Genomic DNA, 18,034 nt, shown 5'->3' with positions numbered 1-18,034 from the left:
AATATCTTTCGAAGTTTAAAATTGTTCTCCTAAAAAATTTTGAAAAACGGACATATCGTGTTTTGTCATCTTACAACAGGTATTATTAATTAATAATTTTCACAGTTAATACTTGATGGAACAACATGTTACTGGAAATAACAAACACTTTTTAAATGTTGAGGTACAAGTTTAATTTTTATGCTTATACCACAATATAATATGGATATAAATCAAAGACCAGTTTCATCCTGATGAACATTCTCAATTATGAATGTCCGTTAGAAAGAAACAGGTCATTGTATATTGTACATTATATAAATGGAATAGGTATAAATAAACTTATAACCACACATTTCAAAGTGTTTGCTATTCCTAATTATAATAGTGTATATTATGCATAATAGTAAGCGATAGATATTTTTTATATTATTTAAACGTATGTTTTATAACCAAACAAACTAATTAAAATATGGTTAGTAGTATAATAATATCAGTTTCATTCAACTCTCCCCCTAGATATTGAAATGTTTGAAAAAAATATTAAACTATTTTTCAGTTAACAAAATTCCAAAATGGCTACTAAAACTAGAAAAAAATACACAAAATATTCTTTTATATCATTCCCCTAATCCTGATAATATCTCGAGAAATGATGAAGGTGGTGGAAAGAAATATTGGACGCCTATGTATTATAAATTATTATTGAATTCTAAAATAAATTATTCAAATTCATGAATACACCATGAGCGGCTAAAGGAATATACGATGTTTTCTTTCCAACGATAGCCGAGCGGCTGAGAATAGGCTGAGCAAGTGGTTAACATCCATTTCTAGTAAAAACAAAAATCTGTTAATACAAACCTCCACTCAGTGGAGGCCAATAATATGATCTTAATAGAATCGGAAATGGTAAAAAAACCTTAATGGAAAGAATATAATACAATATGTAAGTTGAAAAAATATTAAATTAATTTTATGTACTTGTGTCATTCCTCCAATCCAGGTATTTTGAAAAGTAAAACTTCTGTAATATATCATATTTAACACACATAACATTTATATAACTGGGAAAGCGTATATGGCGTAGAGCGTCCTAGGAGACCTATGTATTGATTGTAAATCATTATTGAATTCTTAATCAAATTTTTCAATTCATGAATATAACTAGATTTTTATAAAAAAAATACAATGTTTTCCCTAATATACTTTCACGGAAATAATATAAGTATTATAATATTGTGTAAATTGAAAGAAAATAAAATATATTTTACTTACGAACTGTGGCCGTCGTAGAACTATTTTTTCAATGTATTAATTCTTCAAACGAACTATTTAGAATGCAGTTTTTTTCGATGCAACAATCTTATATAAATTCAACATGCACCGGTGCTTCTCAATCGGAGAGGTTATTTCATTATGTTAGAAAACAACCATGCTAGCAAGGTGGTTCCTTTTTCTTATTACCTAATATTTTGAACAGTTTCCTTTAACTTATACTGGTATTACACATAAACATAGATATATTGTTTATTGTTGTTAAACTAATGTTAGGGTATGTGGAAATTATTACGATTTTGGGTATTGTTTTAATTGATGGATACATTTGTTAATATATTTATCACAGTAAGGTAAGTGTTACAATTTTTAGTAGCTCGTATTATGTATGTATATACGTATAAAGAGTAAAATGTCGGAGATTATGGTATAAATTTATGTACGTATTGATTATTATTGATTCTATAGCGGATGTTGTTAATCCCATCACCAGAAGGTGGGAGGAATCTTGAAATATTGGAGAACAAAGATTTTTTAACATATTCTTATTTTTTGCATTGAGAAAATTATAGCATTTTGGTAATAATTCATTGAACATTATTCTGAGATATAATTAAGATTGTAAATTTCTACACAATGAGGTAGGTATTTAAAAGTATTGCACAAGATGGTGGCGTTCGTCCAAACTTTCCAAAGTGCCTCTCAGTCAAAAAATCTTTGTCCTTCAACATGTCTTTCGACATTTACAAGACATGCAATTTTTTTTTGATTGATGACTAGACTATGTACCGATCTGCTGTTCTGTGGCTTTCTTCTTCTGTCGTCTAATTTAGTGGCCATAAGTTCAAGGGCAATTTGTGTTGGTCGGAGATCTCACATCCATTTTGGCTTATTTGACGCATCTGTGACCTTCCATTGGGTCTATTCTATACTACGTATCGACCGCTAAAGTGATAAAGTGATCGATACGACGGCTAGGGTAGGTTTATATCGAAGTATTAGCACTTATTGTAGCAATTACAATAAGTTGGTTGTAATTGTTGCAATTAGTGCTATATTTTAACAGCACTTCTCTTGGATGTGGTAAAATTTAGAGCGAGATGGACAGTTTTGACTGTTTAGACGGCTAAAGTATAATTATAATACCTCAATAGAAATGTGTAATAAATACTATCACTTTATCAGTTTAGCGATCGATAGTCGCCTTGTATATAGAATAGACCCGCATATCCCATCCAAAGGCGATTTTCCCTGACGCACATGACGCAATCGATTTGTCAGAAGATTGATTTGAAAGAGGTCCTCGGAGCAGTCCAAGCCAATCACACAGTTATGCGGATTTCTCGAAAATTATTACTCATATCAAAATTCTTGCAATTATTCTAAAAAATAAACACTCAAACAAATACATAGTAATAGTACAGAATGAAATAAATCAGTATCATTATTATGTATCTTCAGTCATCAGTGTCAACTTCAATAATAATATTTATCACTTTTTAGGCTGTTTAGCAATGAGATAAGTATATTAATATTTATACTGGGGTAGTTGGTACCTAGTTGGAATTCATGGTTTTTATTTTTTGTTATCGTAAAGACCCTTAATCTGTCAGTAACTCGGAAGTCACTAATCTCTCAACGGGTCCAATTTATATCTAAAGCATATTCACAAAATGTTTCGCACGTGTAATATTGTTTTTTCAGTGTTTATTTGGTAGAATAACTAAGAACTATTTATCCTAAAATAGTTTAATAATATTACCTTCACTTTGGGAGGGGCTAATGTTCCGTTTAGAATTGAAAATGAAAATGTTATTATTTATACTCAAAATCAGCAGACAAGAGTACGCGATGTGATAGAGGACGCTAAGCAGATAAAATGGAAATAGGCTGAGCATGTCGCTCGGTGAGTGAACAACCTCTGGGCAAATGTCGTCATACAGTGGTAACCAAGGGGCACTAAACGCCCACAAGGATGGACAGATGAACTCATAAAGTTCGGTAGATGTACTTGGCACCAAAGAACTAGGGACCGAGAAGAGTGGAGAGTGGAGGCCTTCATCCAGCAGTGGGTATGTATCTGAAGTGTTTTCAAGTTATGTATGTTCAATATTACGATTATTAAAAGCATTATAATATAGTATTAATTATTCTGTTGATAAAATTCACTTGGTAATAGAAAATCTACGTTTTGTCGCGAAAAATATTCTCGCGCGTCAAAATATGGCTTTACATTTTAATATTCACTGGACTCGTGCTGCTCGACTCTGACGACGCGAATAAATGCATCAATGTGTGAGGCTGTCTGCTATTGCTTACAAACAGCATTTTAGAAAAAAAATTGTCACCTTTAAATAATAGATCTGGGTAAACACGTTTACTATTTATTGTTTTGGTATTCAGATTTCAAAGAAAAACGGAATTACTACATTTGCTTGCTCTCATAAATAATTGAAATGATAGTTAAAGGTAGTTGCTGAATGGAACTTTATTAATATTCGGAGCCAGCTGCCTTTCTAGACCTACGTTAGGGTAGTCAGGTACATGGGCGTGAATCCTGGGGGCGCAGGTTCGAAACCTGCCAGATCTCAAAAAGATTTTTTCTATTGAGAGAAAATATATTTTATTTGGGATAGGTAGTTAAATTTTGTTAGTAACCGGCCCATAATAATTGATACCTGCATATTTTAACAGTGATTAGACGGTTAGCGGAATATGTGTGCCAATAATTAAACTCGTTAACATTTTGTTAGAATACAAGTTTAAATGCACACGACTCGTTTCCAATTTGTCTAAGTATTGATCACTATCACCTGATAAAAATCATTTCAAAAATGCAACTAATTTAACGGTATTATTCATTTTTTATGTAAAATGGTAAAATAGAGGATGTAGACAATGTCATTAACCTGGACAAGTTTTTATGAGGCTACAAAAGTGCAACATCAAAATTTGCAAGTCAACTTATGAATAAAACATAACAACATTATTTTTAAAGAGAGATTTATGTGTATGTGCATATAAAAATATTTCTATACATATATTTATTTATTTATCTTATTTTCAAAGATTTTTATATACTTACTATATATTTATACACTTAACTTTTAAGCGTTAATATATTTTATATTTTTCATTTACTTTGATATTCAAAGTCTAAAACTAAAATTATTTCCCGTTTCGAGACTATTTTTCTAGACCTAGACTACACGTGACGTCTGTCCAATCGTGTGTCAGATTAATCTGACGTTCTTCTTTTTCCTGTCGCTACAACCCAATGTGGATCTTGACCTCTTTCAGCATGTGCTTCTATTCAGATCTGTCTAAAACCACTTCCTCCCAGCTTAGGAAGGTCTAAAAATCTAACTTGTTTGCCGGCCGGGTTCTCTAATGTCAGTTTCTTTAACGAGCGTGACTCGTCCATCATGCGTATATTGATAAAAAATGATAGACTTTCCCGATATACGATACCCGATCCCTATCTTCACCTCCTCGTGGCGAACCCTTGAGCAAGTGCAACTGATATCGTGCTGATCGAACTGGTAGAGGATATGACGAAGGCTACCGAAAAAGTTTAAATGGTCCTCAGAACAAGGGATTAGGCGTAGAAGATAACATCATCACTTTGTAAAAACCATAATGTTACGAAACTTCAATTACACTTAACCGCAATTTTTAGCTCTGCGGCAAAATAATTTAAAATTAATACTTACACAATCTATTGTCGCAATTGAAATGTAAATCATTCAATGCATATTTATCTTACCGCAAAAGTTTTAACTTGTAGTACAATACATATTATCTATTTGGTGAATTTAGTCGATGAAAAATCAGACTTTAGAAATCACATAATATCGAGTATTTTCACAGTCTGTAAGATTGCTTCGCCGGATTACTTCGTTACTAATATACGAGTAAAGCCTTAAACTTATGATATTCATTGAAATGCATGCAAAAAAAATATGCTTCTATCCATGAAATCTAGTCTCAAAAGTTGTATTATTTTTTTCCTCACATCAGTGTCGTTCCTAGAAAAAATGACACATTGACAAACACAAGTCAGTCGGGTTCAATTTAAATGTATACTATGCAATATCCAATCTAACCTACAATAAGTAGTGGTCGGTAACATTGCCCACGTGCCGGGCGTCTAAAGGTTGGGTTCTGGTTTATACATAATATAGGTAAATATTCTTATACAGTTTTGAAATATATATCGATATCAGAATATTGTGTCTTAAAGGGCGTTCACGGAGGTCAAACGGGTAAATAAACGTCAGTTTTTCCTTGTATTACATAATATGCATAGTACAAGTCTGTCTTGACTGAATAACAAAATGCTTGCTTTGATAAATAGGTATGTAGGTATATAATTTAAAGTTAAATAAGAAAGATAAAAAAAGGATAATAATAATAAATAAGTTTTTTTATCGGAAAATTACATAATTAATAAAAATATCATAAATTTATAAAACAAAAATCTGAATCAATGGGTCAATCAGTCCAAACCTGTATCGTGTCATGATGCTATAAACATGTCAGAATGAAGAAGTCTCAGTGCTATACCTACTAACTTGTCCAAGGGCTCAAAATGGCCGGAGCGCACCGGAGCGCCGTTCCATATTTTGACCGTCTGAGCTAGATAGGCTATCTTAATAGAAAACCTAACACACGTATTTTTATAAAATCTATGTAAATATCTAGAGAAAATTGTAAAGCGCTCCGGTTTTTAAATTTTTCATTTCGAGCGCTGTCTTGTCCCAAGAGATATATGTAGCAACCACGCACGTTGGTGCTTAAAAGTCTAGAAAATATCCCTATACAAATGCAATATTGCACCGTATACAACCTTACTGGTTCTATCATTAAATACCCTATTTTCTTCTGCCATTCTGACCGCTTTCTGGCAGGCTAAGTTACCCTTCGAGGCGGCCATCTTGGCGTGTTCGACGATCGTCAAGAATTGTGCTTAGATACTTAATTCCTTCAGTTATCTATATATACATACTGTAGTTTGACCAATACAAATTGTATGTGGACTTCTGCAAATAATACTAACCCTAGAGGTTTACTTCAAAGGCAGAGCTTCGCTTTTGATAGAAGCAAATATTAGCTTGTTGAGTTTGCTATATATTCAAGTACATAGTTTAATAACTGCGTAGGCCACGATCGTGCATTGACTGATGCTTTTTTAAGTTTTCTAATTACTTAGTAACAAAACATTGTTTTTATAACATTTCAACACGATAAAATTCACGATTTTACTTTAATTAAATCTCTCGATCACGTAAGAATGCTATATTTCTTAAGTACAATATTTTACAAAAAAATTTAACTCTCAGAATATTGAAATGATAAATTAAATCAATGTCTCCGATTTTTTTAGTTTTTGAACAAACGTTTCAACCACACTATTTTAATATAAGTTGTGGTAGGTAATAAATTTAATAATATTGATTTTTACCAAATTTCTATTGGAAATACACCGGAACTGGAAAAATAATATTTTTGTAGCAATTTTTTGTTGTGATTTAGTTGCCAAGCACTTTTATGGTACTCAGATAACTATGTATGTTCCGATAATCAAAAACCTATTACAATATTTTATATACGAGTTATAATATTATAATGATAAATAAAATTTTACAGTTCGTTTATGTAGATCGTCATATGGTACGACAATCTACTTAACTCAAATCATAAATAATATAATACACATTATTCAAATAGACGTAGGTATTACATTAAAATAAATAGTCAAGAGCTACCTACCATCAAAATTTGCATAATTGTAGTTAATTGAGATATTACAATATAAAAATACACGAGCACTCAAATAAACTAGGAAGACAAACGAATGAAGATGGCTAAAGAATACCACAACATCATATATTTGTAATAAAATCAAATTGTAAGTAGGCAGATCAGAATGATCTGAAAGTAGCTTGGCTCTCGTTTGTTACATTTGTAACATAAAACATTAATTAATTGTTACAAGTTATTGTCAAATTATATATTTCAATTAACTTGCAACTATCAAAAAACTAAACTTTTTGCTCCACGAGAAACGCGGAATTTGGTATCAATACTATACTGCCATCTGGTATTGGTACAAAACCTGACGGCAATCATAATATTATAATCGGTGAATTACGAACGAATGCACGCCGATCATTTCCATCCGGCCAAAGTATGGGTCACAGTCACCTGCAGAATCATAATAATTTTAAAAGTGACAAGACGATGATAATCTGCTCTCAAAGGTGAAAACAGTTTGATGACAATATTAACAATAATAATAAATTTATAAAGCTTTATTGATTAATCGAATTTGTTGCTGAAGAGAGAGTACTAATAGGGTTATTCTTCTATATATCCGTTATATTCATTATCAGAGGTCAGCAATTTCATTAGATATAAAACATTATAGAACATGTTTACCTAGTTACATATTAAATAATACGATTATTTTAAAAGTTATGATTGGAAACGTTTTTATAACGGATGCATTTGCGACGTCAAAGGTGCACCTTATGCGTCCAGTGAACATCAAAATATCAAGTTATGCTATTACGCGTGAGAATATTTTCTCGACACAACTTAGATTCGCCTGAAGTTATTGCTAATAATAATTAGCGTAATACACAATTATAATGCATGTCCACCTCCCCCTATACCGTGCCATCATGCAGTATGATTAAAATAAACTTCAGTTCAATCATCATTTTTTATTTCGAAGATAAATATTATGTTTTTTTCCCCTATTTTAAATACGAATTAAGTTCCAAAATTATCGGCACAATCATATTGGCTACGAAAACCATTTTTTGCTCACATTAACCTATACAAGTTGCGACGAAACAAGTTAGTAAAGTTCCAAAAACAATTTTAAAATATCTTTTTATAAATAAATTTAAATTAATAATTAATAATTTAAATAAATTTCAATTATCTTTTTTATTCGGATACCTCTCCACTGGAAAATTCCAACATTTTATTACATGACATTACAAGTAGTTTCGTTACGTTTTTAAATAACACTCTGAACTCTGAGTAAAAAAATATTTAGGTAATGTCATTTTTCGTGATTTTCTAAAAATAACAAAATGTAGTAAGATGGATTTCGGAAATAAACGACTGATTTATAAATATCAGTTCTTTCATCGAAAAAAATATCTGGAACTAAATCGTATATAATGTTAGTTTTAGGTATTGGTGGCGCTTTTTACAGTGGACTGTATAATTTTGAAGGTAATGTGGATTCCGCATCTAGGGGTAGAGGCGATTTAACAGAATGCCAGACACTGACCTTTTATGATGTTGATGATGGCTCCGTGGTCTGGGTGCACTGTCACTCACGCGGTATTGTATGTTTGGGTTACCCGGTGCGCGGTACTTGACGGTACACAGTTTATGGTTGATATAATATGGGGTTGATGAATGATTATGATAGGGTGTATAATTGATGGACACTCGGTAGTGTTAACGACGGCTAAGCTATCATAGAACCCGCAACACGACCGCTTACTTGATGTCATTCGAGCTAACTGAAAGTTATTTGCATCACGGTCTATAATGACCCGTGACTGCCGGTCACTTGGTCTTGTGACAATAATGCTGGGATTTGAGGGAGGTGGGACTGGGAAGTAAGGATTACGGCCACCACAATTTAGTGCAACCAGGTATTAAGATTTTAGTGTATTACAAATTAATAATCTTGTCACCAGTACTATAGTTAGTAAAATACTTTGTAATGAAGGTTTCAAAATCATTAAAAGATTTCTGATTGTAACGTTATGCCGGGTCCACACTGGCAACATGTCGCCGGCAACCTCGTTAAATTTTACGGTAAGTATGATAATTATCGTAAAATTTAACGAAGTTGCCGGCGACATATTGCCAGTGTGGACCCGGTATTATACTCGAATAATACATATTTGGAGTCCTCACAATGTTAATAATTATTTTAAAGCTGTATCGGGTCCACAATAGATTTATGTATGCAAGGTCACACGGATTTTATGCTTATATTATTATGATTGCGGACCGCGGAGAATTTAATTACGACATTTAAATAACATGCCAATTATATCTAATAGCCCCCTAATTAGGACAGAACAGCTGTGGCGTTCACGCTGTAAGGATTAATACAACTTTGATAAATTCAAGAAATTTACCCCACATTTTCTTCTGGGTATATTGCCATTAATAGAATCCTTGTCCACGCGAAGACCGATTTTTATTTCAATACTTTTCAATGAAGATCTGCTTGAATCTAGTCTTCTAAGAAAAGGCCTATATACTATAAAACAATATTTTCTTAATACCAATATTATAATCAGCGATCTTATCTCCATGCTATTCTAATCCCACGACACTAGGTGGTTTTCGTGGTGTAGTGCGTAAGACGTAGGCCTCACATCTGGGAGCTCCAGGTTTGATTCCCGATGAAGACACAATATAAGATTTGATTGTGATTGATTGATTATGTGATTTTCTCAAATCCTGGTTATTTGTTACTGAACGAAAAAGCAGGGATGGGGGGGTTAGGTAATAATAATAATATTAATAAAAATAAAAAAATCACATACATGGAATGTTCACGATGCTGTTTATTGTATAATAATTAATATATTATTTTAATGGTAACAAGAGGACGAAATTTTTTTTTATTAAAATGGTGTAAAGTAATAGTTTTTAATGTATGTATAATGAATACTTATCTTGTATAGTAGTCTGACTCTGGATAATGGTGTTACCTTTAAAGCAGTGTTTCCCAACCTTATTTGTGCCATGCCCTACTTCAATGCTTCAAAAATCTCCCCCTCCCCTATCAAAATATCATAGTTAGCTAACACTATTTGACAATACTATTTTTAATTTAACTTTCGTTAGTAAGTACCAGTGGCGGAGGGTGGAGGTAGGCTGTTAAGATCCGCCATAAATAGTGCACATTAACCTTTTTCAGTCAAATGTATATGTTTTTATTGAAATAAGACTACAATTTACAGATGGTATTGGTTGGATTTTAAAAATCAATTAAGCCCTGTCTTAACCAAACCATAATAGTATTGGTATATTTTAGGCGATATGACAAAATTGTGCACATTTTTTCATTCTTACTTATTTGTTTTCGTTAGATTACGAATACGTATGACACATATTGTTGGTTCATTTTTTTAATTCATCAAGCTATGCCTAAACCAAACTATATTAGATAAAAATTATTATTCTATCTATAAAATATCCAAATTTATGTATGATTTAATTGCATAATTTTAGATATTTTATAGATATACGAGTATTTTTTGATTATTATCTATTATGGCTTGGTTTTCGCAGGGTTTAATTGAATTTTAAAAACTAACCAACACCATCTGTAAAATGTAGTCTTATTTCAATGAAAACAAGTATGTATGACTGACAAAGTTAAGTGTGTAATATTTATGGCGGATCTTAACAGCCTACCTCCACCCTTCGCCACTGGTAAGTACTTATGTATATTATATTAGATGTTCCTACAAATCGGAAGAAAATTAGTGTAATCCTTGTGCTTGATGTGAGCTGCAAAGAGTTTTTATGTGAGGTACTAATTTCGTCAATTTTAATCATAAATCTCCACAGTTTGTGGTCTCTTTTTTTCAGTAACAAATCGTTTACAGCGCTTAAGGACCGCATTCAACTAAATATTATGATGGGAATGGCAACAGTAATTTTCTCGGAAAGTCATGGTTGCAATATCAAAAAAATATTTTCAAAAATACGTTTTTTAACAAAAAAAAATGTACCAAATATTAATGATTTGCACATTGGCAATACTATTTTTAATTTAACTTTTGTAAATAAGTAAGTACCTATGTATATTATATTAGATGTTCATACAACTCGGAAGAAAATTAGTGTAATCCTTGTGCTTGATGCGAGCTGCAAAGAGTTTTTATGTGAGGTACTAATTTAGTCAATTTTAATCTTAAATCTCCACAGTTTGTGATATCAAAACGATTTCTTTTTTTTTCAGTAACAAATCATTTACAGCGCTAAAGCACCGCATTCAACTAAATATTATGATGGGAATGGCAACAGTAATTTTCTCTGAAACTCATGGTTGCAATATCAAAAGAATATTTTCAAAAATGCGTTTTTTAACAAAAAAAAATGTACCAAATATTAATGATTTGCACACTGCCCCCCAAAATATTCAAATCGCTTACGTTGGGAAACACTGCTTTAAAGTATAATATAATTTATAATTATCTCACTTTCTATACTAATTGCTATCCAAGAAAATGTTCAATACGATGAGAAGAAAAAGAGGTATGGAATAATATAATATGACAATTGAGTGGCAAAAACTCCATACTAGGCGATTATTTAAAGCCTACCTTCTAAAGAAAAATATTTTTTAATTATTTATTGACATATTAAACAATAATATAATCAGATAATAATATAATAATATATTCAATATGCCCAACGACATCTGTCGTATAATTGTCATAATAATTTTACGATCTTTTCCATTATTTCAATAAGCGCCATTTATGGCATGTCTTGAAGGTTTAAAAAAATAAGCGACATCTCGTTTCGCTTCACATATTGTGTGGATTCTGTTCGCGTGAATCGAAAACTTTTTTTATATGAAGTTTGTTTCTCATAATTTCAAGACGTCTGCGGCGGCCAATATAAATTGGTAAGATAATTAAGGAGCGCTTACATTTTACGTAAGTGCACATTTATTCAAAATATTTTATAAGATAATGTAAAAAAATAATTTCTATGGGATTCAATCACATATAAATATTGATTGTTGTTAAAAATAATAAATAATTTATCTCGTGATTTTTATTTATCAGTTAGATTATTCATGGACTTAGACAATTTATTCAGCCAGTTATGTCAGTTGAAATCTGATATTGTATCAAAGTCTGTGTTTTAAATATAGAACTATTTTAAAATGACTAGTTTACGGGTTTAATTATAAATTCTTATGGAAAAAAATTCACAACAACGGATATTTTCAATATATTTTGAGCGTATCTTGCGTTTATATTTAGGAAAATACAAATTTCAAATTAATTGCTTAATTTTATACCATCAGTGAGCTTTTGAAATTTCATCGGTTTTTGAGTACCTACCTATTCATTAGTAGTTATGTCGGATTATCTTCTTATTTCCCGTAAATACATCTAACGAGTGTGCTTTCTCCACAGCCTACCTGTTTCCAAAAGTCACCCTTTGCCACTGTATGTTATTGTACATATGCCAACAAAAATAAATATTCTCTCCGATTGAAAAACAGTGGTAGGTTTTACACTATATAAGATCGCTGCATTGAAATATTTTTTTATATTCTCCTCGCAGTTTGATGTTAACATTTAAAATTAACTTGTTTGACTGCATCAAAATGAAATTCGTATTTGTCATCGCATTAATTGTCTCGGCAGCAGTTTGCAATGCCTCCGCTAATCCGACTAATTGCGTACCGCTTGTGGCACCTATAGTCATAATACCTGGTAAGTAAATCAAATACATTTTATTTTCATTCGACTAATCGATCTAATATCAAATATTGCCGCTTATTTTTTTTAATTTTTATCATAGTTTGAATTTGCGTAAACGTAAAAAAACATTCTTTTTTTTCGGTGAATGTAAATTTTTGCTGATAATAAATTTGACGAATTCGGAATTAAAAAGATAATTCAGCGGTGTACATAATTTGAAAACACTTCTGAGAAATATGTATGCTCAATAAAAGAATGAACATTACATAATCTTATGAATTAAGTAAGTACCTATTTGTTGAATAAAAAAAAAGTGGTTCAATTTCAATTTTTTATAATAATATCTAAATAAAATAAATTTTATCAAATGGCAGTGAATGTGTTTGTGCATCCAATCATCGCCTTCGATTCTACATGTTATTGACTTTACTACGCATTTTGGCTAAAACATTGCAATGCGATGATCGCATATGATTGTTGATTGGTGTTTGCGATGATCACATAGCAGGTAAATGCATGTTGTTCAACGTTAAATGGTTAAACAATACAGATAGTCAAGAATTTCTCTTTTTTTCTTTCTTATACTCGTAACATAATATATACCTTCTTAAAACACTATTCTAAAATGTTATTTTTTTAATAGAGTACATACCTATAACAAGGACATTTTACAAAAATAAATATTGCTGTTCTTGTTTCCAGGTCATTAAAATGTTTCCTGTTCCTGTATTATGACGAAAAATAATATGTACATAAATATCTAGAGAAAAAGTTCCGATGTATAATAAAATAATTTTATTAATAACAATATTACGTTATACATAATTATATTATTATAGGTAGTCGGTACCATATGGAATATCAAATCTCATTATAATATAATTAATGAATTAAGGTACACAAGAATAACAGTTTTGGTACAATAATCTACTTAATTCATACACAAAATCTGCAGTTGGCAAGCAAAATCAACATAAATGAACATAAATATAATATATGGAATGCCTCAGAATCATATATTTATAATAAAATATAATTGTAAATAGGTTCCCTGAAGAATGTGGATGATTTAATTACTGTATGTATGATGTACTGTATGTAGATATCAAGGTACGCATTAATATCTACATTATTTAATATACAAGAATTTTACTCCCTCTCAAGAGAATAAACTTTTAAATTAAAAATAGTCGTAAGTACCTGCCTACAAAATTATTATTCGCTGAAATGTTCTACGAAAAATCCTTATTTAATTGGTTTCAATGCTAATGTTGTCGATATCCGACTATACTTTATGATACTGTTGTACTTTATTCTGAGTTTGCCGACAACGCTCTAAATTCTGGTCGATATCGATCTCGGTTCGTGGCTAGTGTTATTCGTTGAAATCTGCAATAAGTAAATAATTTTTCAAATTCAATGAATCGCTAAATTCTTTTTTACAGGTCCATGCTCAGCAGCGGCATGTACTGCAGCATGTCCTGCACCTGCTCCGATGGCACGTTGCCTCGGCAATCTTTGTAGGTGTCCGATGTAATATCTGTGTGTACCAATAAGTGTAAAAATGTGCAATTAAATGCGTTTTCGGTAATTTTAAATAATGCTGGCTCTTTAAAGTGGCTCAAGTCAGGTGAATATTAGTGATCACGTATTGCTTTCCATTATGAAAGGCGAAATACTCGTTGGTCGGCAAATATTTGCCGTTTATCGACATAGTATCGGTGTTTCAATACGCATCAAAGAGCGCCAAAATTCGCCTTGATTAAGCGCTTGTGAAGGGGCAGCATAACAATTGAGAAAATAATAACAAATCTTTTATCTGAGTGGAATCATACAATATTACTGTTTTAAAACTGTGGTAAAAACTAAACGAATAACTATTTTTATGTCAAAATAAATGCCAAATAAAAATACCTCTGTAATTAAAAATGTGTTAAATATTCTTACCTTACCTCAATATACATATTCGCAGAAAGAACAACATACTTAAGACCGTACTTCAGTGAAACGGCAAATAATTGTCAACAGTAGGTGCGACGAAACTTCGCAGTCGTCGCCAACCGGAGACCGACAGTCGAGGTGTGTGCACGTCGATTTGTTTTGGCATGGCGTCGGATGAATATAATCTTAAATCGTTTAAAGATGACTAAAAAACTTTACGTATGTACTTGAAAAAGAAAACATGTCAATGAATATACTATTATTATTAGTAATATAACAATAAACATAACATTAAATGGACGCATGTTGAATTTTTATGACAAATTATATTTCGTTCGGCACGCGTCATTTGCACAATCCGCGCATCGCCTAGCCATGATATTTTTAGACCATGCCTCAACTGAAGTATAGCCTTAGGGAAAAATACCTATACGAGTTTAAACATTTAGAGCACAATATATTATTACACTATTATAACATGTAATCTAAACAGAGTAAATTACCGTTAACGGACAACACATATAATATCACGGGACCTGGGATACTGTAAACTTATCAATTTAATTTGAAATTTGGACATTTTGGTTTTTGACGCCCATTATTACGAACAATAGCTATCCGTTGATCCGGGTGGAGTGTTATCTATTTTAAGGATTGTCCTGTATCGCATTTTGTTTATTACGTAATCTTCTCTGGCTTCGCAATTAATAATTATTATTATCATAGAATAAAATAATACACACAAAATTGTACATAATTATGTAGATCATAAATCAAAATTATCAACTAAAATGCATCTAATAATTATTATAAAATTTTATTCACCTTTTGTTATGTATTAGAGAAAAATTATTGTATCGTAGCCGATCTGATATAATGTAAATAATTCAGTTGGTAATGTATTTGATATAAATAGTTTATTAGGTATTTTATTATAGTTTAACAATATTTAGGTATTTAATGTTCATAATAAATATTTAAAATAGTTAGAACATGGTTCGCATCTACGGATTATCTGAAATCGTAGAATTTTACTTACGTTTACGTCCACCACTCGTAATGTCTCCCTGTCAAACTTAGGGTCGGACCGACTTTCAAAAGCTATTTGCTCTCAATCAACATGTACCAGAGAACCACAAAAGTATGTGAAAGGTGTCCCTTTATTCACCACATGGACAAGTCAGAGATTCTTCTATGCCGAGCTCACAAAGCTTAGATGCAACACATCCATATCCGATTAAGAACAGAGTTAAATGGTCCAATGGCTTAATTGAAACTCATCGAGAATAGAGCATTTTCGCCCAATTAAACGACTGCTCTAGTGAAGAGAATCCCACATAAAATTAAATAATAAATATTCTTCTTTATAAAAAAGTTTACACTTCTGTACAATAGCTAGGAGAATAATAAATTTTAAATTAAATAATAAGTATGTAACATTTTCCTCGTTGTTCCGGCCAAAAACAGCAAAAAAATGCTGTATGGCATTTGTTTTTATAGGTTATTATGATCGTATGTTTACTTTTCCAATTAGGCACCGTTAAACTTAAAAAACTACAGCACCAATATCGTTGAACCTGACAAAACTTATCGGTACCAATTAAGTAGATTTTAAGTGGACTTTTTGGATTGTCGGTCTTAGTTCAATAGTAAGTTATACGATACAAACTGGTCAAATAGCAACGGTAGAATGGTGAGGTAAGTTGGGGGATTACTTATGTTTGACAAGATTGCTGCAGACCCAACCTGTCATGGAGAACATTTGCGCATCTGAATAGAATCATCAAAAGTGACCTCTCGCTATACCCGCATCGCAGTGTCAACCGATGTGTGTTACCAGTGTTCACGTATGCATGTTAAACGAGGAACCTTACTGAAAGAGAAATCCAAAAAGAGCGAGTAGCTTAACGTAGTATGGAAAAGTGTATGTTATGAATAAGACGGAAATATCACAATATAAGCCATTATATTAGACTTTTGGCTTATAATTACTTGTTTAAAAATGCAAACACTAAATCTAATGTACTTGGAGGTCTCTAAGATACGTTAACATAATCCGTTTTTAACGAAATGGTCCTACAAGTGAACACGGCACTCTATATAACAATCATAGGACATTAACAGAGAGGAGAGGCAGGACCAGTCGTCGTCGGCAAGTTTCCATAAATATCGGCTTGTCCGCTTGTATATGTAGTAGACTTAGTTATTCTCCATTTATGGGGATCCCTTCCATAAACTGCTGACCTGTTAATTATTATTTAATTACCACATTTAAATATCATGTTAACTATATCTAATGGCCAGTCGCGCCAAACGCGCCAGTCGCAGTGTCAGCACTAAATGAGTTAATATTGTAAATTTTTCCTACTACTGTATGCTGTGAAAGATTATTCAGTGTAATGCACTTCATAAAAAACAAATATTGAAGCCAGTTGACAGATGTAAACGTAGAAGCAGTTATGCGGCTCGCATTGGAAAAAAGGAATATTGAGGAATTTCCGTTTGCATTATTTTTAAATATCAAATGTTCAGAGACATAAGTACAAATATCATTAATTTAATAAAACTAGATAGTTAGAAATGTGTTTTATGATAGATTAAGATTAAAATTAATAACTCATTTAGTGCTAACAATGGGCTGGCGCGTTTTCAGTAGTTGGCTATTAGATATAATTAACACGATATTTAAATGGGGTGATTAAAAAGTAATTAACTGGTCATTAGCATTTTACTTGCCATTATAATTTAATTGGATTTTTTAGCATTTTGATCAAGTTTATCCAATTGTATACTCTCCAAAATAAAGTTGAGAATCTTTTTTTCACGATTCTTAATCCAATTTAGAACTTAATCACATTTGAGTATTAAAATATCATTAAAAATGTAGGGCGATATGAAGTTAGTGAATGGTTAATTTGAGGTTATCTCATTATTACCAGTTACATATTGCGGTATTACGTTTATGTAAAAATTCAAGAATCACAAACAAAAAAACAGTAAGCCAGCGTTTTTAAGCAAAAAACACAGCAAATCGATAGATGTGCTGTGTTTTTGCTTATGAATCATTATTTACTGTTTTGTTGCTTCGAAAAACCTAAAATTTTTGCAAAAGTGGTGAACACATTATGATGATTTCTTTATTAAAATAAATGATTTCCAGTTTATTTTGTTATGCAATTATGTTCAGAATTTTATCTGGTATGTCACCTCATACTTACTTAAATTTTTAATTTTTTCCCATTAGCTGTGTTTTTGCTTATGGAGGCAGTATATTAGTACAAAATAATTATTTTATATTTTGTTTGTTTTATATTCAATAATATAATATTTTGATA

Source organism: Rhyacophila brunnea, unplaced genomic scaffold (assembly GCF_057557595.1).
Source record: "Rhyacophila brunnea isolate RB1 unplaced genomic scaffold, BYU_Rbru_1.0 scaffold_9, whole genome shotgun sequence".
Lineage (NCBI taxonomy): Eukaryota > Metazoa > Arthropoda > Insecta > Trichoptera > Rhyacophilidae > Rhyacophila > Rhyacophila brunnea.
This window is presented reverse-complemented; position numbering follows the sequence as displayed.